This window comes from Mustela erminea, chromosome 8 (genome assembly GCF_009829155.1).
Source record: "Mustela erminea isolate mMusErm1 chromosome 8, mMusErm1.Pri, whole genome shotgun sequence".
NCBI classification, from domain to species: domain Eukaryota; kingdom Metazoa; phylum Chordata; class Mammalia; order Carnivora; family Mustelidae; genus Mustela; species Mustela erminea.
Genome location: NC_045621.1, coordinates 63065868 through 63089239, shown reverse-complemented (window position 1 = coordinate 63089239; position 23372 = coordinate 63065868). Strand labels below are relative to the sequence as shown.

The 23372-nt window shown below is 36.8% G+C and overlaps 1 long non-coding RNA gene across 1 annotated transcript; it reads left to right on the top strand.

Moving 5' to 3' along the window:
* Window positions 1-626: 626 nt before the first annotated feature.
* Window positions 627-15398, top strand: LOC116597724. Its single transcript, XR_004288758.1, has 3 exons — window positions 627-637; window positions 12278-12283; window positions 15324-15398. It is a non-coding gene; the product is annotated as an uncharacterized LOC116597724 (long non-coding RNA).
* Window positions 15399-23372: the final 7974 nt, after the last annotated feature.

The window sequence follows — 23372 nt, the reverse complement described above, 5'->3', positions numbered from 1 at the left end:
CTAACATTTCTGGAAGCTAGAAATCTGAGATCTGGGTGACAGCATGGGTGGGTTTTGGTGAGAGCTATTTCCTGGGCTCTAGACTGCAAATTTCCTGTTGTGTCCTCACATGGCGGAAAGAGTAAGCTGGCTCTCCAACCTTTCTTCTAAGAGTAATAATCCTATTCATGAGATCTCATGTTTATGACTTAATTACCTCCCAAAGACCCCCACTTCAAAATATCTACACACTGGGATTAGAATTTCAACATAGGAATTTGGTGGGGGGAGGGGCACAAACATTCAGTCCATTGTAAAGTTACATTTTGTAACTATTCCAGCAAACACTAAAAACATATTTTAAAGAACTATATCTATTGAGAGAAAAGCTACTAATAGAAAACATTTATTACTACCCTCCACCAAAGAGACATAAAAGTAGCAGCCAATTAAGTAAGATTCAGAATACATAATTTTAAGCCAATAACACAAAATGTGAGAGTGGAAGAAATGCCACACAGCTCAAGCTGGCCTTGGATAAAACAGACTTGCCTTTGTATCAAGGATATACAAACAATGATAGCACTGAGACACTGATTTGTCTTATGTGATAGGAAACATCTTATTATTGCAGCCATGGGCCCAGTGGGTTTGGGAGGTACTTATATACTTAGATGAAGCAAGGTCATTTTTAGCCCAAGCAGCTGTAAATGGGAGATCAAAACAAAGGTGGTATTTATTTGATGATCTAGGAAAATCTCTTTCATATTTAGCCATGTCTTCATCAGGATGAAGTGGGGCTTTCAAAGCAACAACTGGATGTTATCAATTATGTATATCAGTATGTTATATTATTTATATTATATTGTATCAAGAAAACTGTTTCTCTCAGGACAGGTTAAGGAATACAAGTTGCATGCTAAAGAGAAAACTTGATAATTTCCTGTAGTATTTAAGATATATCTTGCAGTATTTAAGATAAATAAATAATAAATAAATAAAATAAATAAATCAATACTAAATAAATTCCTTGTAATATTTAAGATAAATCTTGATAACTTCCTGTAGTATTTAAGAAGTTATATAACCAGGCGCCTGGGTGGCTCAGTGGGTTAAGCCGCTGCCTTCGGCTCAGGTCATGATCTCAGAGTCCTGGGATTGAGTCCCGCATCGGGCTCTCTGCTCAGCAGGGAGCCTGCTTCCTCCTCTTTCTGCCTGCCTCTCTGCCTACTTGTGATCTCTCTCTGTCAAATAAATAAATAAAATCTTTAAAAAAAAAAAAAAAAGAAGTTATATAACCAAACTATTGACCCCTTTTCCTTATTTTCTAAGGAAACTGAATATAAATTACTAGACTTATATTGTGGCAAGAGACTTCTATTAGCCATTAGAATGTCCAAATTACAGAAGATGGCTACCAAAGAATATCTGTGTCGGGGTATTTAAGGCTCCATCTACAATAATCATGGAAGGATACTTCTGCATATACATTGAAATGCATAGATATTAGGTGTATAATTCAGAGTTTTAATAAAAACACATCCCTATGCAACCACCAGTTATGATTTAGAACATTTCTTAACATTTCTATTACTCTAGAAAATTCATTGTTCCAATCTATTCTCATCCCACAAGGGCAACAACAGTTGTGATTTCTATCACCATAGCTTTATTTTGCCTATCCTTAAACTTCATATCAAAGAATATGCATTCTTTGTAGTCTTCCTTCTATTGCCTAGGATAAGAATTATATGACTTATTTATGTTGCTGTGTGCGTTAGTACTTTCTTTTAATTGCTGAGTAGCATTCAATTATATGGATATACTGTAATTTGTTTATGCATTCTCTTGTTGATGCATATTTAAGTAATTCCCAAAATGGGACTCTTTTGAATAAAGCTTCCATTAATATCCTTGTGGTCATGTTTTCATTTATCTTAGGTAAATACCTGGGAGTGAAATTCCTGTTTGATAGTGAAAATATATGGTTAACTTTGTGTATGTCAGTGACTAAGTTGCTATATATCCCCAACAACATTCAGTGTTATCAGTCATATTAATTTTAGCTATTCAAGTAAGTACATAGTGATATCGTGATATTTTGGTATCTCATAGTTTTAATTTGGCCTTCCTTGATAAATAATGGTAAACATATTTTTGTAAGTATGCGTTAAAATCTTCTACAAATTCTTAATGAGTTGTTTTGCTTTAATTATTGCTTTATGCAAGTCCTTCTTCTATTCTCTATACAAGTCCTAGGTCAGCTTCAGGTATTTGCATCTGTTTTTTACTTTTATTTCACCTACCCCCAGAGAGAAGGAAAAAAAAACTGGACTTAATCAAAATGAAGAACTTCTGGTTTTCAAAAGATACAAGGGAACAAAAAGAAAGCCACAGACTGAAGAAAATATCAGCAAGCGAATTACCTAAGAAAAGGTTTATATCAAGAATTTACAAAAAACTCTCAAAATTCAGTAACAAAACAACTCAACTTAAAATTGAGCAAATGACTTGAACAAATAATTCATCAAAGAAAATAGATAAATGGTAAATAAGCCCATGAAAAGATGTTCAACATCTTTAATCATCAGGGAAATTAGGCACTATGTAATACCACAACCCATCAATTACAATATCTAAATTTAAAAAGACTGACCATACCAAGTGTTGGCAAGGTTGTGGAGGAACTGGAATTCTCATATACTACTGGTGGAAACATAAAATGGTATAATTACTTTGGAAAAACAGTTGTAATTTCCTTTAAAACAAACACCTAACTTATGATCTAACTATTCTATTCCTAGTTATTTATCCAAAAGGGTGAAAGATTATATCCATACAGAGACTTCTACATAAATGTTCACAGCAGCTTTATTTGTAATAGTTTAAAAAAAAAAAAGGGAAAATATCTAAATGTTTATCAACAGGAGAAAAAATAAGCAAATTGTGGTCTATCTATATGATGGAATATTACTCACCAATAGAAAGGAATGAATTGTTACTCTAAACAGCAATATGGGTGTATACCAGACAAAGCATGCTGAAAGAAAAAGAGTACATTCTGTATGATTCTATTTATATATAACTCTAGAAGATGCAAACATATAGTGACAAAAAGCTAATGTGTGGTTGCATGGAGTGACATAGTGGGGGATTATTGAAGGTCTGTGGGAAAGATCACAAAGGATCAATTTATACACACACACACACACACACACACACACACACACACACTTCAAAATTAATCAAATTGGGCTCCTGGATGGCTCAGTTGGTTAAGCATCCAACTTTTGGTTTTGGCTCAGTTCATGATTTCAGGGTTGTGAGATCAAACTCTATATCAGGCTCCCTGTGGAGTCTGCTTCAGAGTCTCTCCCTCCCCCCCAAGACCCCCCACTTATATTCACTCTCTCACTCTTTCTAAAATCAATAAAATCTTTAACTTTATGTGGTATTTGTATATCACCCAGCTGCCCAATTGTATGACAAAAAATAATAAAAAATAAAAAAACAACAAAAAAGATTATCCAGGCTTTATAAAATGAATGTTCCCTCTTCCTCTGTTTTGTAAAATTGTTTGTATAAGACTGATGTTGTTTCCTCTTTAAATGTTTGACAAAATTTATAAATGAAAACATCTCAAAGTTTTATTTATGAAAGGGTTAATACAAATTAAATTCTATGCATATAATAGATATAGAGTGATTCATATTTTCTCATTCTTTTGAATCAGTTTTGGTAAGTTAAGTGTGTAAGGAATTTGTCATTTTATCAAAATTATCAAATTTATTGTAAAATGTTTCTCATGATACACTGTTATACTTTCAATATTGTCAGATCTGTAATAATATGTTCTGTCATTCTTGATATTGTGTATTCTCTCCTTTATTTTCTTGATCAATCATCTTAAGTTTCATCAACTTTACTAATATTTTAAAAAAAAAACCACTTTACTTTTTAACTTTTTTCTGTTTGTGTATTTTCTTTCATTGATATCTGTTCTAGTTGTAGAATTTCCTACCTGCTACTCACTCTTGTTTTAATTTGTTTATTCTATTCTAGCTTTTTAGGGTGGTACAGTAGACAATTTACTTTAGATGTTTCTTCTAACATAAGAATTTAAAGCCTATAATATCCTCTAAAAACTACATTATTTATATCCCACAATTTTTCTGTGTATGTTTCTATTTTGATTCAGTTTGAAATAATTTTTATTTTGCTTTGGGATTTCTTCTAAGAAGAAGATTTCTTCTTCTTCTTCTATCTGTTTTTCAGGGGTGTGTGTCTTAATTTCTAAATATTTAACATCATTCTAGCATTCTAAATTGCCTTGTTTTCTAGCTTAAATCAGCTGAGTCACAGAATATGTTCTATTGGGTTTCAATTTTGAAAGTTATTTAGATTTAAATTTTGCCTCACTATATGGTGTATCTTGGCGAACATACCACATCCAATCTTTAAGAATGTTTAACCTATACTTGATTGTTCCACAACATCAGTTGGGTTAAGTTGTTCAGCAGTGTTGTTTAATCTTAAATCCTAATTTTTTTCTAGTTTTTCATCAGTTTCTGAGAAAAATGTGTTAAAAAATGTGACCATTATTCATCTATTTCTTCTTTTAATTCTGTCAGTCTCTCCTTCACATACTAGATGCATAAATATTTATGATTATTATGACTCACTCATCTATTGACCTTTAATCATTATGAAACTGTACTTCTGATCTCTCAAAACTTCTTGTCTTGAAGTCTTGTCTGATATTAATATAGTTATACCAACTATCTTGAGTCTAAAGTTTGCATGGTCACTCTTTTCAGTACTTTTACTTTCAACCTATGGTTTCCATTTTAAGATATGATTCAGTTGGACAGTATATTGTTAGAGTTTGCATTTTTATTTATCTATTTTGACTTCTTGTTTTTTTGGAATGTTTAGCCCATTTGCACTTGATGTTATTATTGATATATTTGGATTTAGGTGTACCATATTGGCAATATTTTTGTATTTGTCCAATCTGTTCCTCTGTTCTTCCTTTGTTATTCTTATACTGCTTTATTTTGATATAATCACATTGTAGGCAGCATGTTTTAATTCTTTTTAGCTTTAACTCTTTAATTATTACTTTTTATTTAGCAACCGTGCTACTGTTTACAATATTTTCCTTATATCAGTTTATTTAGGGTTAGGCTACCATGGTACCACTTTGTGTAAAATGTAGGAACTTGGACAGCATAATTCCATATATACACAGAGTTTTTAAACCCCACATTAAGAGGTTTTATTTTTGCTTATTTTTTTTAAAGAAAGAGAAAAATTAATTGTCCTGTTTCGAATCCACATAGTATTATTTCTAATGTTCCTCTTTTCTCTCTAGAGCAGAGTTTCCTTTTGGTATCATTTTTCTTCATCTTGAAGGATTTCCTTTGTTATTTTTCTTCCAAAAACCCTGTCCTTGAAATCTCAAACCAGTAAGGATGCAGTTTTTCTTGTAGCTAGCCAACTTGCACTGAGCAGACCAGAGAATGATCTCAGGGAAAAGGCCACATAAACGCAGGTTGCTCTCAGTGCCTTTTTTTTTTTTCTCAGTGGAAACATATCTTCCAGTTTCTACCTACATTTGTTACTCTGATGGTCCTTTACATAGTTGTCTTTCATAATTTATCCTAAGTTAAGTTTTATCTGGCATAGATTTGTCTTCTATGAGACATTCCGCCATTACTGACACTAGCAATCCTTCATTTGCTCAATTTTAAAATTCAGTTTTATAACATTATAAGCTTCTGTATTACAAATAACCACTACCTATAGATAGATCCACAACTTAGTGGACAGTTAATGGAATCATTAGACAAAATGATTTCATGTCTGACAATTCAAGTATATATAAGGTTAGACATGCGGTGGTATCTTCATATTTTTTCCCTACCCCATTCATAGAAAATAACTGAGACACTGTATTATTAGGGTGAAGTTTTGTCATTAATGGCACAAATGATCTACCAAAAGCACCACTTTCTAAGCTTAAATGAAAAATTTTAAGACTGTAAGGACCTATGTAGCCAGAGGCTTCCATCAAGGCTAAGTCAATAATGTTTAACCCTTAAACTGTCCCTGATCCCCTTCCCCCAGAGGACTTACTTAAAAACAAGTCCTGGAAACCAGCCTCAGGTAACAAAGCTCAAACAAGCATGGGTCAGGCCAGGTGGAGACATCTGATCACTGGGGGGTTGCATACTGTCTCCCTAGCTACCTGGGCCCTGCCCTTTGGGAGCCTTTTGGGCACCAGTTCTAACCAAGGTGATAGGCTGGGTCAAATGTCTACTATAGGGTAAACTGTAATTCAGTTGGTCACCTAGCATCACTGTGCAGCTTTCTCTGTGTGTTACAATTTCATTGGCCACCTGTGCATGGCCAGGCCCAACTGCATGGCCTTTGCCCTTAAAAGCTAATCCGTAAAGGAGAGGGAGGTCGCCCTCTCTGTAAGAGGCACGGCACTGGCTGGTCAGTTTGATTCTTGATGCTTGGCATGAAATAAAGCTTTGCTTGACCTTCACTTTGTATCAGTCTCGCTCCTTTAATCACGGACCCAATATTGGGGCATAGCATATGGGGGCTCATCCGGGATTAAAAGATGAGAACTGATCCAGCATCAGAATTTCTGGGAAAAGCCTCCGGAGGTAAGAGGTAAGATCTGGGGATCCCATCTGTAGGAGGCTGGGAAATCCCCTCCAGTGGCAGGCTCTGGGTGAGGGCTGCAGGGCCTGGTTCTGTTCTGTGGCTTATCCTGGCAAGCATCTGTGGCTCTTTCTGGTGAGCATCTGTATGGGGCTGGGAAACCCCCACCAGCAGTAGGGTCTGGGTGAGGGCTGCTGGGTCTGGTTCTGTTCTGTGGCTCGTCTCAGCGAGTGTCTGTAAGGAGCCAGGAAATGCCTGCCAGCGGCAGGCTCTGGGTGAGGGCCACTGGGTCTGGTTCTGTCTGTCTGGTTGCAAAGCTCCGGGTGTAGCCCATCAGGGAGAAGCTGGATGCAGCCATGCTCTCCAGGGCTGGAGAGGATGTGGGGATGCCCCTTCCCTCCACTGGTAGATTGCCAGGGGGTTCAAGTTTCCCTAGACAGTTGGGGGGTTCGAGTCCTCCTAGGCGGTCACGATCAGGGGGTTCGAGTCCCCCTAGGCGGTCACCTCTGGTTCTGAACCATTGGGCCTGCGGTTTTCTTTGTTTTGTCTTTTCGTTGTCTGTTCTGTTGTTCATTCTGTTTGCAGGGCTTGGAGAAAATTCCCTCCAGCAGCACGTTCTGGGTAAGAACCGCTGGGCCTGCGGTTGTCTTTGTCTTGTTTTTTTGTTGTCTGTTGTGCTGTTTGTTGTGTTTGAAGGAATGGGGCAAGCAGAGAGTAAGAGGACTCTGACTTTCGTCTCTCCATTCCTCCTAATAGATGTGGGGCTTCTCCCTCATTCATTTTGTGTGTAAGGGCTATAACTGGAGCCAACTGGGGTTAGTCTAACTCGAGACAGAGACTTTAAGGAATATTCCCAAGCAGCTGCTGAAACAAACTTTGTTTCAGGGATATTTCTTGCCTTCTCTGGTAGGACGTGGACTGTCTAGCCCCTCCAGGAAAGCATAGTGTGTGCTCCTCTCTTGGAGCTGATAAGCCTTAGAACTGGGAACCCTTTCTCTGCCTTCTGGTGGCACTTTGTTCTCTTCTTCACTGTCGGGAAACAGAAGAGTGCCCCCTGGACCCAACACCCCCCACCCTGGACCTTCCCACCTGGGTCTCAGATAAACATTCGAAACGGAGTGGGCCCAGGTGGAACGTAAATCAGTATTTAAACTAAGTTAAATTTGTTGGGTTAATTAGGATGAACATGTCTTTTGAGTTAACAATAGTAAATGTGAAACTTCAGAATTTTTACTTCAGGTCAAATAAGCTCATGTTATTTGTTAAAATCTGTTAAAAATCTATTGAAATCTATTAGCAAAGAGAAGACTAAACTGATGGTTAATTGTCTGTCTCAAAGTTTTAATGGGTAATTGTTAAAGAAGCTTTCAAAGTCTTTGCTAACCTGAAACTTTAATCAAATGGGATAAAATGCTAAAGTGCTGGTTGCTAGAACTAGGTTTGTGCTTTTGAAATCTGTTAGTAAACATGTTTTGTGCTTAATAGATTGATAAATTTGCCATCTAAAGAATTCTGTTGTAACAGTTCACAATTGGTTTATATTTAGTCTTCAGTAGAGGTTAAGGTATTTCTAAGAGTACAAAATTCTGCTAAATGTAACTAAGACTGATAGAAATAAGTGAAGCAACTCTGTATGTAAAAAAGTAGGAGATAAGTTAAAAGAGAGAAAAAACCTGATGCCTGATCCTGTTTGAATAAGAAAGAAAGAAAAACAGCCCTGAGGCCACTGTTGGAGCTAGATCCATTCCTAAAGAATGGAAGGGGAAACTGATTGTCTCCCATTAGCCAGGGATACCCAGAGGAGGGTGTCCAACCTGTTAGAATGAAGAGTGCCTGACTGTGTGACTCTATCTGTATGGCTCCACCTCTTCGGCTACGGAGTCTGAGTGGGCTCCCTGAGTCTCGCGGGGCGTCATATGGCATAATGGTCATCTACTCCACAGAGTAGCCTGGTCCGGGGCTTATATGGACAGACCTTAGCTAAGACACTCCTAAGTTCCCGCGAGGGATGCAAGCAGGACAGCATCTGGAAGATCCCCCTCCCTTTGTTTGCGATATCATTCATGATGGGAGGGAAACCAGAAAACTCTCAAGACTGCATGCTTAAGAAAAAAAAGAGGAAAGTCACTGGCATAGAAAAGCTGGTTTTCTCTCTGTTTAAAAGGACAAGGTTTTCTTAGATTAATTGAAATGTAAATGGTTTTTTCTTTGCCTGCCCAGAGTTGTAAATGAGATCTCTTTGACTCATAAGGTTTTTTCTTGATATGCTAAGTTACTCAGGGAGTACTGCTAAACCAATGATAAACCTTGGGTTACATTTGGGTAAATGCTGTAACTACTCTAGAGGTCCTATATATTTTCTAGAGTTTAATGTTTTGATAAGAGTCATCACTTGATATTTAACCATATCTATTCTGAGTTTTTGTCATTTATAATTGTTTTAATTCTCTTGTAAGATGACTTACACCTTAAAAGAAATTCATATGGGAAGACTTTCGGGACAAATACAGGTCTTTGATATGTTAAAATCCTGGGAACTGAAATGGGTAAAAATTTACAGAAGTGGGGGTTACATTCGGACTAAACCAGAATTAGTAACATGGGACTAGATGAACTGAAAGGTTGTAATGTTGCGTCTCTTAATGTTTTAAACATTATTGTTCTGTAATGTTTACTCCTCTAGACTAGGGAAACTTTTTCTTAAATTATCTATAACTTACAGAGATGTAAAAGTACTTATTAGTAAACAAATTCAACTTTTCTCCCTATCTGAACCCTCTGAAACCAAAAGGTCTCAGTTTTCTTCCTTGGCAATCAGTCATTTGCATAAGTTCAATAAGAATCTGTTCTCCTGGTAACAGGACACCATTGGAAACATGGTTATTTTACCCAAGCTTTGACTGGAATGTCATATTTGAAAGGACTCAGGTATGACCAGACAGCTTAAAGGAACTAAGGTTGACTTTATAAAACCTGCAGACATAAAGCCCTTTGGAAGTGCTGGCCTGATACCTTGCTTACAGAGTTCCCAGCAGCCTCACCAGGTGAGTAAAGAATGTCACTCCCTGGTAGGAGGAGGGGCCTCAGGATACTTTCGGTACCTCAGGGAGAGGAATTTGCCCAAGTCAACAGGTATGGCTAGCATGTTTGATGGCAACTACGTGGCTTAGCTTCTGGCCCGGAGAGGCTACTAAAAGTTCAGCCTAGAGATTCCTTATTAGACATTCCAGCAAAGCAGATTCTAAAAGATCTATATGATTACTTACTGTTCTTGCTGAGTTTATGTAAGTAATTAGGCCAAGTTTGTTAAAACTGGACTTGTTTTTCAAATGAATTAGTCCTGATTTGGATATCTCTGGGAATGGTTATTTTAGAGAGACATGTAACATGCTTCAAAACGTGCCTTTATGGGTGTCAAATTCTAGATTAGATTGTTATTAAGTGTTTGTTTACCTAAGCTAGACAGCTTAAGGTAAACTTCAGAGAAGTTGCACAATAACTCATGTAGACGATCTTGCCTTTGCCAGTCAGTCAGCCCCAGATATAGGGAAGAAACTTCAGAAAATTGAAGGATTTGAATGGAAGAATCTGACTGAGTTAGTGGGAATAATGGAAATAGCCGCTGAGGACTAAGGGTTATGCTTGCAGGGGTGACTGAAAGAGTTTTGACTCAGACTCTGAGGCCTTGGCACAGGTCAGTAGCCTATCTTAGCAAGAAACTAGATCCAGTAGCAGCTGGGTTCCCTTTGTCTCCGCATAATTGCTGCCATGGCCCCCCGGTCAAGTATGCAGGTATATTTGCCAAAATGGACTAAATTAGACTATAAAGGGGATTAGGCTAAGACTAGAACGGGAAAGTTAATTCTTTCTAGAAGACTAGGAAGAAAATTAGTAAGCCAAATACATCAGGGCACTCATTTGGGGACACGCAAGCTTAAAGAGCTAATGGGCAAGCAGTTCCAGGTTTCTAAATTAGGATGTCTGGCTCAAGATATGGTTGATAGATGTACTCAATGTCAGGCGGTAAATGCGGGAAGAACTAAAATGGGAAGAGGGAAAAGAGATAGAGGTTTGGGTCACCTCTTGCGATCCGACAATGACCCTCCATTTGTGAGTTCAGTCTCACAGGTATTGGACAAAGCCATAGGCACTGAGTGGAAACTACATTGTGCCTACCGGCGCCGGAGGGCAAGTAGAAAGAATGAATCGGACTCTTAAAGAGACCTTGACAAAGTTAATTCTGGACACTGGCAGTGGATGGGTAGATCTCCTTCCCTTCGCCCTCCTCAGGGTGTGATGTACACCCTACTTAAATAAGGTGACCCCATTTAAAATAATGTTCGGGAGACACCCCCCCCCCGCCCTCGATTACATGAGGTTGCTATAGCAGAAATGACTGATCGGTCTGTACTCCAGTCACTGCAGGCATTACAGTCTGTCTTAAAAAGAGCCCATGCAGGGATCCGGACTGCCCACACTGGGACAGAGGTGGAGATGAACCCACATCCTTACCAACCCAGAGACTTGGTTTGGATGCGACCCACCAAGTGGGAAACCTGGAGCCTCGCTGGAAGGGACCGTTTACTGTCATCTCGACCACCCTCATGGCAATAAAAGTAGAAGGCATCAGGGCTTGGATTCACGTGGGTCACATCAAATGAGCCGAGGATGAAAACACCCCCCAGAGGTGGATGCCACTGCCGATGGACCCCGCCAATTGTGGACTAAAACTAAGACTCAAAAAAACAATGAGTTTACTAAACTCATTGTTGCCACTGTTATTAAGATATAGTGGGAGGTATAAGCAATTGCAAAATAAGAAAAGGGAGGGCTCTGCATAACCCCAGGAGAGAAATACTGTTACTGGGTAAATCACACTGGACTCATTAAAACAGTTTAGCAGCCGTTAAAAGGAGGATATAGAACTGACTGAAAAGTCAAAGATTTGACTAATCTCCAAAGAAAAGGGGGGAATGCAAGGACCTATTTAGCTGGAGGCTTCCATCAAGGTTAAGACAATAACGTTGTTAACTCTCTTTTTTTTCTTTTAAAGATTTTATTTATTTGTCAGAGAGAGGGAGAGAGAGCGAGCACAGGCAGACAGAATGGCAGGCAGAGGCAGAGGGAGAAGCAGGCTCCCTGCCGAGCAAGGAGCCCGATGTGGGACTTGATCCCAGGGTGCTGGGATCATGACCTGAGCCGAAGGCAGCTGCTTAACCAACTGAGCCACCCAGGTGTCCCACGTTGTTAACTCTTAAACTGTCCCTGTTTCCCTTCTCCCAGGGGTCTAACTTAAAAACAAGTCCTGGAAACCAGCCGCAGGTAACAAAGCTCAAATGCAAGCGTGGGTCAGGCCAGGTGGAGACATCTGATCACTGGAGGGTTGCATACTGTCTCCCTAGCTACCAAGGAGTATGGGTCCTGCCCTTTGGGAGCTTTTTGGGTGCCAGTTCTGACCAAGGTGATAGGCTGGGTCAAATGTCTACTAGGGTAAATTGTAATTCAGTTGGTCACCTAGCATCACTGTGCAGCTTTCTCTGCGTGTTACAATTTCATTGGCCACCTGTGTGTGGCCAGGCCCAACTACATGGCCTTTGCCCTTAAAAGCTGGTCTGTAAAGGAGAGGGGGGTTGCCCTCTCTGTAAGAGGCATGGCCCTGGCCAGTCAGTTTGATTCTTGATGCTTGGCGCGAAATAAAGCTTTGCTTGACCTTCACTTTGTATCACTCTCGCTCCTTTAATCACGGACCCATTATTGACTACCTTAGCTTTATATATTTGATGTCGGAAACAAAGGCAGAAGAAAAAATATTAAATTTCTTTACTGCCTATAGCCATTGACAAGTCCTTGAAACAGGTGGAGTGACAGTCCTCTAGGGACTCAACTGCCTCGATATTAATACTTTGCTAAGAGTAAAAGGCAATCTTAGCCTGCCCCCACCTTTCCAGGATCCAATAAGCCTACTTTAACATACAAAATTTCCTTTGGAAACTTATCTCTAAATCCTCCAAGATATGTGTTGGCAGTCATCCCTCAAGCATATGACCCACTGATTTACATCTGAAGGGTCTCATGACTTAGGTTTTATTAGATGGTAATAAATGACATTTTACCAATAATAGCTAGCCCCCTCAAGGTCCTGGAAACCTTGCTTTCAAAATTCCTTAGAGACTTATGCTACCCCAAACCTCCTCCCAACGTGAAAGTACATAATGGGCCACTCCTTATGACACCAGTTCAGCAATTTCTGCCCACAGGTCCTGTCCCTATGCTTTAATAAAAATAATCTTTTTGCCCCGAAGACGTTGCAAGAATTCTTTCTTGGCTGTCAGCTTCAAACCCTATCATCTTTCCTACATCATACTCATCTGGAAAGATAGGATAATTACACCTACTGGGCAAAACTGTTGCCACATTTATGTCTTCAATGTTTGTAAAGTACTTGGAACACAGCCTAAAGTTAAAAAAACAATAACAGAAGCTCTTACTAGTTGAATAGAAAATCTTGTTATGCCTAGAGAAAATATATTTCCCACGATTTTCTAATAAGGAAACATCACATTTCCATATAAGCAGTTACTTCTTACTTAATAGTTCTTTCTTAAAATACTCTATTCCTTGTCAAATTCATAAATCACATCTCTCTTTTCTAAAGAAATTTTTCATTTGACAAAATATGGTAAACTTACAGAAAAGGAAAATGGCCTACAAAATGCAAGAGGTGTGATATGAAGCAATTAATTATTCAAGCCAGACACACTCAGCCCTTTAAAGAATTTACAAAAAAAAAAAGATAAGCTAAAACAAAAAGTTGTGTAAAGCCTTTCTGGAACATGAAATGTGCTTTCAAAATTCACATCATGTCAGACAAGTCGATGATAAATTTAGAAAGCATTATTAAGGTATCTGGAACATGAAATATTTGATTTACAAAAATTGCCACTCTCCTTTTGACAAGTCCCCTTTTAGTCTAGAATATATCCCTCCCCCCTTATCACTAGCTACACCCTAAGTCTGAATGACAATAAAGAGGAATAAAGATTAAAACAGTTCCCTGGAGACAGGAGACCAATTCTTATGTTTCCCACTCACAATGAGGGTGCCTGATCTGCATACGCAGAAACTTCTTCTGACTGTATAAACCCTTTATGTTGCCTGTCAGGGAATGCCTATTTGTTTTAATAGTTAAATAAAGTTTCAAGATGCCTTCATTTTACTACAATGTATATTTTTTATTCAAAGGGATATCTTATGGGTGGGAGTTGCAGAATGTGAACTGTGTTTTAAAGCACATTCCCCAGTGCCCCACCAAAATGTATTTTTTCCCTTTTCCTTCCCATATAGAACTTTCCACAGCAAAACAAGATCCAGTAACAGGTACAGATCTTGATTAGATTAAGCCAATCATTTAGCTGGTGGCTGCTTCTGCATCAACATCACTGAGCTGCTTATTATTCATATGCATATGGAGATCATTCTACCCTACAGAAAGGTATTGTATTAAGTCAGTTTGAGTGGCTATAACAAACTATCATAGACTGGGAGACTTCAACAGCTAACATTCATTTCTCACAATTCTGGAGGTTGGTAAGTCTAATGTCAAGGTTCTGGCAGATTCAGTGTCTGGTAAGAGCCTTCTTCCTCATTTGTAGACAGGAGTCTTCCTGCCATAATCTCACTCCACAGAGACTCTTTCTCTTCTTTGAAGGACACTAATCCCAGCATGGTGGCTCTAACCCTCCTGACCTGATCTAAAATTAATCACCTATTAAGAGTACCCACTTCCAAATACCATCATGCCTAGGGTGTTAGCATATGAATTTGGGTAAACACATCCGGTGCATAGCAAGTGTCCTGTATTTTTACATCCATTTATATTATGTATTTTTGTTTCTTGTATTAAAAATGTAATGCAATCCTATGCTAATTATGGGCACTCTTTTGTACAGAAGCAATGCCCTTCACCCAAGCTGTTAACTATTTTTGCCATACTATGTATGCCATGTTGTTTAAATACTGTCCCTGTCAGAGTCTAATAATTAAAAATGATTTTTCTAAGTATATCTGAGATTGTTAAAAAATAGTTTTCATTAAGTTTTCTAACATAGTCCTATATTCAATCTGTAGGTCAATGTCTGATTTTGTAGAATTACTTAGAGAAGATACTGCAAAATGGCCACCTTGAAAAAAAAGTCATGATATTAATATAGTCTAATATATTTAAAGGGGACTAACTATGTCTAGCAAGTAAATTTTTTTTTTAATTTACTGCCTCATAAATCACAAGCTTGTGGGACAAAGTGGGTGAGTAGGAAGTCTAAGATATCAGAAGTAATGACTGCTTTAATGAAACAAAATATTTGCATTTTAAGAATCTCCCCAAATTAATATTAGAGCCCACTAAATTGCTTAAATTTATACCCTTTATTTTTCCTCTCCTCAAACTATCTCCTAGAAGTAATTGGATTTTTTATATTAGTTTCATTTATTCAACAAATATTTAGCAACTCCTACTATGAATTAGGCAGCATATTAGGGTCTAAAAAACAATTAGCAAAATCATCCTTAGTTTCTTCCCTGATGCAGCATATATTCCAGAAGAAGAAAGAGATTGATTGAAACTATAAAACAAATTAAATTATAATTGCATTCAATGCTAAAAGGTATAGATTGCATTAGGGACATTGGGGGATATATGCTATGGTGAGTGCTGTGAAGTGTGTAAGCCTGATGATTCACAAACCTGTACCTTGAGGCAAATAATACATTATATGTTAATAAAAATAACTTAAAAGAATGAAAAGCAGAAATTATAATAAGTAATGCATATTAAATCGATTGGAGTAATTATTAAAAAATGTGATATGGAAAAATAATCTCAATAGAATTAACTCATTTAATGATCCCCTTAGTTCTTTACTCATTCAGGCTATTGAATTTAGGTGGCCATGGCATTGCCCCAACACTTATATTAAATGATCTGTCATCTGCCTAAAAACTGGGATGACACTTTACCATATACTTGTATATGTACTTGGTTCTGTTTCTAGACTTTATGCATTCTCATTTCTCCATTTATGAGCTATTTTTAAGGCCTTATAATATTTTGGTAGTACATTTATTTTAAAAATGAACTTCAAATCAGTTTGGTAAACTATAAAGGAAAACAGTGTTGATATTTTTACTGGAATCACTTTTAATTTATATGTTAGCTTGAAAGAATTGACTTTGTCCCCAATTAAATATTTCTATCAAAGATCATGATGTGTCTTTTCCCTTAGTCATGTCTTCTGTTAGCTCTTCAGGTGCATATCATTTGCTGAGGCTGTAACTAATGTGTTACACACCAATAAAGTCCAGAAGTGAGAAGAGTTCACCTCATTATTTCAGAAAATAGTGACTACAGAATGAAATACTACGTTCAGCCTGTCATGTTATTACTTTGTTGATTACCAACGTTCAACTGAATTCAACTGGAAAAGAAACGACAACAAAACCTCCAAAAACGCAACAAGAAGTTTTCTTGCCAAGAAATGACATCATTTTAGACATATGTAACTATCAGATAAAATTACAGTGATTTCCATACTTAGAAAAGATGTAAAGTTACAAGAAATGCATACTATAACCTAGTATGAAAAGGTAAAGCAAATCACTTTAGATTATTCATGCCTCCCTCATCAAGACTTTTTCAGATCCCAAAGGGTAAAAAAAAGTTTAACCTAGGAGTATATATACATACAGTATGCAAAGGATTTTATGTAAAATATAGATGCTTTTCATAATACAAGTTTTTAAAATCTGCCATTTACAGTACTCCCCTAATATTCAGGTTCATGTTATCCGTGAACATTTCACATTATGTGGATAGACAATGTCCCTTCCCATCTAGAACCACCAATGAAAAGCAAAAATGATCCAAATGCTAACAGTTCATGAAACTAACCTACCAGGGTTTTTTTAGTCTCTACTTTTAATTCGCTGTCCTGAATGTGTACAAATGTTTCTTGGGAGAGGTTCTAAGGGTACAGGGGGAGTTGCTGCTTATTTAAACAATTTTAATGAAGGACTAACCTTTTACATTTAACATTTGTTCCCTTCATTTTGCTTTCTGGCAGCAGTTCATACTTTTTCTTTTTTTCTCCCAAAGGACATAGTATAATGAACATACACGAGATTATTTAAATGAATGGTTTTAATGAGTTCTTTGAATAGATTCTTTAAAAAGCAAGCATGAAATTGCTTTCCCAGTTGGGATACTGTGAAATACTTTTAGAAAAATTCATATATAAAGCCTTAAAATTCTAACTATTTTTAAAGGAATAATAATTGAAAGTTGTTTCTTTCTTTCTTTTCTTTTTCTTTCTTTCTTTCCTTTTTCTTTTTTTTTTTTTTTTTTTTGGTAATGTGATTTATTTTCATTCATACTGCTGCAGAAGACATTACAAAACCCAGTAGGATTTTTGAATTATTTTAATGGATTATCACATTTCATATTAATAAGTCGCTATTTGTTAAACTTAAAGGCTGCAGCTCTTTCATGCTACTTTCATGCATGGAAACATGTAACCTCTGTGGTTGGAAAATATTGGCTAGACATGAGTAAGTTTACTTTATCTGGTGAATATTGTGCCCTCAACCCCTTTGAATTTTTGCTCAAGGTGTCATTGTCTTGGGGTGGGTGAAGTTGGTCCCATTCCCTCCTCTTGCCACTGTGATTGTTTCCAAAGTTGGCATGTACTTCATTTGTTCTCATCAAAGTGAGGTTCAAACTTCTGCTCAATGATTTTATTCAATCGAGGAATTAAGTGGGAATGAGGAAAAGTGTAAACCCAGGAAATTCTGGAAACTTAATCCAACATGAGAACTAAGGATAAAGCAGGTACATGGAACAAGAGTGTGTAATAGTGAGAGTTATAGACAAGAGTAATCAAATTTGTTAAAACTCCTCTTGACACTTGCTATGGCCTCAAGCTTTTCTGTTATGTGAGGAAATAAATTCTCAATTAAGCCCTTCTGCAAATAAGAATATGGAATCCAAGAGTGGCATAAACTGCCTTTGGCAAATAACATTGCCTTAATTCTGAAACCATTTATCCATCTGAAAGCATAAATTGTTTGATTGTCTCTGCTTGGATTCAAATAAACTACTAAGATAGCTAAGACCCTTAAAACTGACATTTAAAAAATTAAACTACTTTGCTAACTAAAAACTAAAAGTTACATGTTGATCAGTCTTAAATTATTATTCTAACACTTTGTGTACTCTGTTTCTGTCAAAAATATTCACATGCTATTGCACCAGCTTCTGTAAAAAAATTAGAAAATATTAAATTCAAATTTTTCATCTTTAAATGTTAGCTGTCTAGCATGATATACACATATTTTTGAAAACAGAGAACACTTAATGTAAAAGAACACGGTGACAATATAGACCAGTTTCCAGATTATTTCTTCTTATGTAAAAAGACTTTGTAACCTGATGAGCAAATTTCCTTCCAGCTTTATTGTCCTGATTCTATGCAAATGAAATATCAGGGGCCAGAGGGGGAAGTGGTTGAGGCATGCAGCCCATGAAGATCAACAGGAAACTGGAATCTTCTTGTCCTTTAAAAATTGGTTATTGTTTTTCTATTTTATGTTCTTAAAGAACAAATTCTGTGACTGTTTTCTGTATGGTTTTCACAAAATATGCTTTGATGATAATATTTAATTTTTTGTGATAAGATTTTTCTTCTTAAGTGTCTTTTCATACCAGTTATATACATAAAAGAATATCGATTTGATGTTAAAGATTTAAAAAAACTTAGAATCTAAAAGGCTCAACACTGGAGAGTTTTTCTCATATTGGGAGAAGCCTTCCAGCGTGTTTTCCATGTTGTACCTCTTTGGGAATTCCTTTGTTGGTAAAAGACTCATTAGCCTCTAAAAAGCTCATTCTACTTTCATATATTTCATATAGTTAGTACCTCCATCTACATATTTGGTTAATGTATATTCCTTAGAATTCTAGATACTCATCTAACAAACTACTACAATGGTAGCTACATATATTCCTCTGGAGAAATCTGCTATCCTAAATCATCAGATTGTGCTTTTTTGTGTCAGACTTTCTTAAAACATGTAATTATTTATAGAGAAGTGCAATGGCTTATCACCAAAGAAGAATTTCGCCAGTATAGATTCAGTGACTTAAAAATCACCACTGTCATTTTTAAAAAATCATGTAAATGAAATTCTTTCCTACTTCCTATTATAGTTATGTGGGGCATGATTGAAAGGGTAAAACTATTCTCTTTGTAAATGAAATGTTTCACTGATTATAGTCACAATCCTAGTTAGAATATTTAATATGGGCATTAGTAGCAAATTGCATGCTTAAACATTTTGTGTGAGCACAAGACGTCTGTCCTCCTTGCATAGGATAAAGGGGTCTCTCTTTATCATTTATTTTTTCATATCAGTTTTCAGATAATGTAGTACCACTATGTTAAAGCAATAAAAGTATACCTTCTATACTCCTTCAGAGAAGCCTCAACTACTTTGTGCTGGAAAACAGGATCAGCATCTACATCAATATGAGTTAGCAGTACGTCATTTGTGCTTTATGGACTTTACATGTAATAAGTGGTTCGTCAAAGTTGCTTTGAATTACTTTCATGTCATTCAAGAAAAGTTAGCTTCCCAACTAAATAAGACTTCAAATTTGTGAAAGTAATCTATTTTTCCTTAACTTGGGAAAAGTTTGACTCTTAAGAGTAGGTCTGTCTTATAAAAACAAAACAAAATGAAACAAAACAAAAAACTTGTTACAGGGTTTCTGCAAACATTTTATTATTTTTTTAATGGTTTCTTAACTGAGTGATGAAATGAGTTTTTTCTTCCTCCTTATTTATCAGGCTCCTGTAACTAAAAAAGGCAAGGCAATGGAAAGTGGCATTTTGTTTAACTCAAAACTGGAAAGGAGAGAGACACATGGCATGGTAATATATTGTCTATAAGCCAGGTTTCTCAAACTTTGGAGTACATACACATTGTACAAGGACTGTCAAAAAGCAGCATCTGATTTAGTACATTTGAGATGGGTCTGAGATTTTAACAGGATTCTAGGTATTGCTGATGCTGCTAGTCCAAACACCTTACCCTGAGTGGCAAGGTGCTAGAATATATGCTAAATGGAATATGCACAAACTGTAGGTTGACTTTGTTTATAATTGCTCATATTATCTATAGTTTACTCTGATATCAGAACATTATGAGAGCCTTTACTCTTTCCCATAACCTACCTTCATGATCTAAATCTATACATCTGTCTCTTTATAATAGCAGAATTGGATGGAACAAATGAAGACCAATAACCCATTCAAGAGGTAGGCTCAAAGTGGAGTCGAACTGTGAAGGATGAAAAATACCAAAAAGTTAGATGTGGGGAAGGGGGAAGAAATCAAATAAAAGGGATGTATACATATTGGCAGAAGTGCCTAAGGAACGACATGACCTTTGGTGTCTGATATCTGAGTGTATGACTAGATCTAAGGTAAGGATATAGCCCCGAACCTCTGCTATGCTCTATAAATCACAATATAGGACTTGGAAGTAAAGGACTGGATGAACAAGTCTCACCCCTAGAAGAATCTTTCTCTTATAAAATGTGCCTTATATCCCTTGCTTAATTAAGTACCATACTCCTGTGGTTATGCCAGTTTAAAATGTACTTCAGAAAAAAATACTCAAATCTGCAAATACCAAATATTAATAAATCAGATATCTCTAATCCATTCATCTGTAATTCTGTTAAACAGTTTTGTGTAGAATTGAAAATAATAAATTTCTGGGGATATAGAAAATTTTATACAAATCTATCATTGTTGAGTATCCATGAAGCCCTGTACTGCCTTTTATTTTTACTGCTGATATCTTGTAGAAATCCTAACTTATTCATTTATGCCTATGTGAAATTATAAAGGTAAAAAACCACTGGAGTACAAGTGATAGACATTTAGTGACAAGCAAAAATCAGGCATATTCTGGTATAATTACTGTGTAATAATAAGCTAATATATAATAGAAGGTATTATGGTTCTCTTTCTAGATAGGTAGATAGATATCTGTATCTATAGCATCAGTAATATTTGGCAAATGACTGACATACCTCCTGACCCGCAACACCAACATCAACATAGCAAATATATAGACATAGACATATAGAGAGATCTATATCCATATCGATATCTAAACCCATCTCCTATCAGGATGCAGGCAGGTTAGTAGTTAGTAGGTTAGTCATTCACTAAATATTACTGACTTTGTCTTCTAAGCACATGTTAGAATGATCTCATGTATGATTGGTTGAAATGCAAGACTATTTCTGTTTACTGAGTGTAAAAAGAAGTGATACTCATCAAATCTGAGTTACAGTACTTAATGACATATGTAGAATTCTCCCTCCTGCTCTTTCCCTCTGGTGGTGAACTGACAATGATCAGGGGGGTTACTGCTCTGCAGACCATGTTGCTTAATGACTACAATGAACAAAACCTCCCAAGTGACCAAGGGTGGATGTATAGCATGAGTATGAACATGAACAAAAACCAAACCTTCTGCTTACAGATACTGTTTGCTGCTGTGACATAATTAAGTCTAACCTGCATGACTTAGGTGGGCAAGATATGGATCATTGAGAGCTACTAGAAGAAGAGGTGTGAATCATGGAGGTCATGATGGGTGTCTGAAGCAAACTCAACTTACCCCAAAATATTGTCCAACATTTCTGAAGTGTATATATAAGCTAAATACATACAAAAACAGAGCTAAATCAGAGGTGACCAACCATTTGACCACTTGGTCAAATTGGTTTATGAAGATGGACATGAGAGAAACAAACTGATAGTTCTACAGCCACAGGTGTGTAGGTGGACAAATGGTAAAAGGAGATCAAGACCAAACTTACTATCAACTGACTTGTCAATGTGTTTTAGCAGATAAGTGTTACTTTTTATTAAAAGTCATTTCAAATCTTCAGGGACATCTCGGTGGCTCAGTCAGTTAAGCATCTGACTCTTGATTTTGGCACAGGTCATGATCTGAGTCCTGAGATTAAGTCCTGTGTCAGGCTCCACACTCAGCAGGGTGTCTGCGTATCCCCCTCTCCCTTTGCACCTGCCCCCATCCCACCAGTGTCGCTCACACACTCTCTCTTTCTCTCTATAAGATAAGTAAATAAATCTTTTTTTTAAAAAAGTCATTTAAAACCTTTTATTTGTGATAATCAAATTAATAATACTTTAAGGGGGAGCACCTGGGTGGCTCAGTGGGTTAAAGCCTCTGCCTTTGGCTCAGGTCATGATCCCAGGGTCCTGGGATCGAGCCCCACATCGGGCTCTCTGCTGAGCAGAGAGCCTGCTTCCTTCTCTCTCTCTCTGCCTGCCTCTCTGCCTATTTGTGATCTCTGTCTGTCAAATAGATAAATAAAATCTTTAAAAAAAAATATTAAAAAAAAAATAATAATACTTTAAGGGGCGCCTGGGTGGCTCAGTGGGTTAAAGCCTCTGCCTTCAGCTCAGGTCATGATCCCAGGGTCCTGGGATCGAGCCCCGCATCAGACTCTCTGCTCAGCGGGGAGCCTGCTTCCTCCTCTCTCTCTGCCTGCCTCTCTGCCCACTTGTGATCTCTGCCTGTCAAATAAATAAATAAAATCTTAAAAAAAAATACTTTAAGGTGATAAAATCACATATTCATATTTGAACCTATAGCACTGACATTTCTTTAAAGAAAAGTATGGTTTAGATAGCCTTACAATTACATCAAACACAATTTCAACTTTTTAACTTTCACTGATTGTACTGTCCTTCTACATTACTTTACAATAAAAACGACTTGCTTATACATTAACAGAATGACAATATGATTAATACAATTAAATATTTGAAAATGTCAACAATATAATTTTAAATATTGATCTAAAAGAGCTGCTGTAGTAAAAACTTCAAGCTTTAATTGATTTTTATACATACGTATAGATTTAGCTTATCTGTAGACTCAAATTATAATGCCTAACACAATGACCATCCTTACCCTAACCTACTTATGTCCTCTAACAAGAACCTATCAGTTACCTTTACTTCTTTTCCTTTGGTTTCTATATTCACTTCATCTGCAAGTCCTGTCAGATCTACTTTAAAAACATATCCTGAGTCCAACCACTTCTTGTTACTCTTGCCCCCACTAGCTTTAGAACACACCATCTCTTCACCTGGACAATTATAACTGCTTCCCAACATTGTTGTTTCCATTTTCCTTAGATTAGCCATAATCATCATAAACTTCCTCTGCCTAAAAGTTCTTAAGGACTTTCCACTGATTTTGAAATAAAGTAAAAAATCCTCACCATTGATTACCAAATCCTACATGATGTAGATGTTGCTTTCCTCGCTGACTTCTTTTTTGTTCCATGATACTCTCCCCTTTTCTATGCTTAAGCCCAGCTGGCCTTCCTTCCATCAGGTTCATAAAACCATCCCACATATGCCTTAGTTCCTTTCTGTAACTTATTTCTCTACTTGAAATTCTCTTAACCAAAATCTTTGCATTGATGACTCATTTATCTTTGAGACATCTGTTTGAATATTTCTTCCTTTAGACATGCCATGTCTGATTACCCCTTGCAAGACATTCTCTCCTCCCCCATATTTTTATCCTTAATACTATTTTATTGCTGT